This window comes from Homalodisca vitripennis, unplaced genomic scaffold (assembly GCF_021130785.1).
Source record: "Homalodisca vitripennis isolate AUS2020 unplaced genomic scaffold, UT_GWSS_2.1 ScUCBcl_13170;HRSCAF=23273, whole genome shotgun sequence".
NCBI classification, from domain to species: domain Eukaryota; kingdom Metazoa; phylum Arthropoda; class Insecta; order Hemiptera; family Cicadellidae; genus Homalodisca; species Homalodisca vitripennis.
Genome location: NW_025789294.1, coordinates 24,990 through 26,664, shown reverse-complemented (window position 1 = coordinate 26,664; position 1,675 = coordinate 24,990).

Here is a 1,675-nt window from a genome sequence, read left to right as displayed (position 1 = left end):
CAACGCGTTTGTCTTATTCCATTTGGCGACAACACCACTTTCGGCGTAGCGGGCGATGGTTTCACACTTTTTCCAGGGTTGCCGATTTGACTTCAGGAGATACGTATTTTCTGTCAAGGCCGAAGAGTTCCAGTGCACTTATATGTATTCCTACGGAGCAGGCTTCCTGTTTTTACTCGCCTTTTTTAGTAGTAATTTGGTAAATAATTATCAGGTCTTTGCATTGAAGATTGATCGATATTGTTGTTGTATTTTATAGTTTATTGAATTATTTCATGTACAATGTATGTAATGGTATTGTAAAAGGGGCGATTGCCGTGGAAATAAAAAAAAAAAAATAAAAAAAAAAAAAAAAAAAAAAACTATTATAATAATATATCCATAAATATACTGTGGCTGACAATTGAATTTCCCTTGCAATCAGCTTCAATATCAACCATTGGCTGCAATCCCCTTAACACCGTAATCATCTAAAAACCTCCGCAATAACATAAAAAAAAAAAACGAAGTATTAGGCCATGGGGGTCACTACAAACTGAACATTTTGATGCCGTACTTATGGCGTTTCCCTTTTATATATTGCCTAAAGTACAACCGTCCCCTCCATAAAACCATATCCTCGTCAATGCTCAAAATTTTTTTTAGGATAATAAATTGATCCCATTTTAATTGGTTTGATAGTAGTCCAATTAGAAACTGCACTTTAGAAGCTCTGTTGTTTGGGTTAGGGTACCTTTCAAAATTAATGCATTCGCAAAATAAGCATGAATTTGTCCCTGGCCATGAATTTGGGGAAGCACGTTGACAACAGCTTACAAAGTTGTCCAATAGTCTTGTATTCGGGGTAATTGTAATAGTTCCCATGTGCAGCAATAGGCCAATAAAACATTTGATATCCCTCCACGGTAATGTCTTTCCATTTATGGATTCGAGTGAGCCTGGGGTTGAAGTAGGTCCACAGAAATAACTCCAACGCGAATCTATTCGTAGTAGCCACAATGCCCTCCAAAAAAAATCACATCCACCAGCAACAAGAAAAAATTGATTGGGTTAATCTCCATAGGCAAAGGGACTAAAAAACTGTTCCTTCTTTTGTAAACGGTACATCTTTTCATACCTATAGTTTGAGTACGGTCCATTGTGTGGTGGTCTTTACGTCATAGTCTGGGTCTTCTCGACCTCTTGACTCATCAGTCTCGTATTGTTTCATTGCCCGAGTCGAGGTCCGGAGCATATACCAGGGACAACCAGGGTCGTCTTCATAATACAGAATCACTATTAGCCACAAACTGACGTCCTATTCGTGATTCCACTAGTATCCAGGAGGCAAATCCATGTCTATTGTATTATAAGAATAACACTAAACACACACAACAAAAACGAGTAAAATTTGTAAGTAGATCTAAAAACTAACCACAAACACGCTAACATGAGAACGGCGACCTACAAAAACGCGGAAAAATGTTATATCCCGCACGAGCGGCAAAACGGACAACCAATACACCGGACGCCAGTCCTGAGCAGCACACTGACTAGGGTTTCTAAACATGGGCGCTGTGCAGTAGATCTACGTCATGCGCGCCTGGCGCGAGGCAGCCGTTAGCAGTAGATCTACCGCAACCGCATTGAACGTGTTAATAATGGAAAAAGACTATAGAATTGAAAATTTGCATTT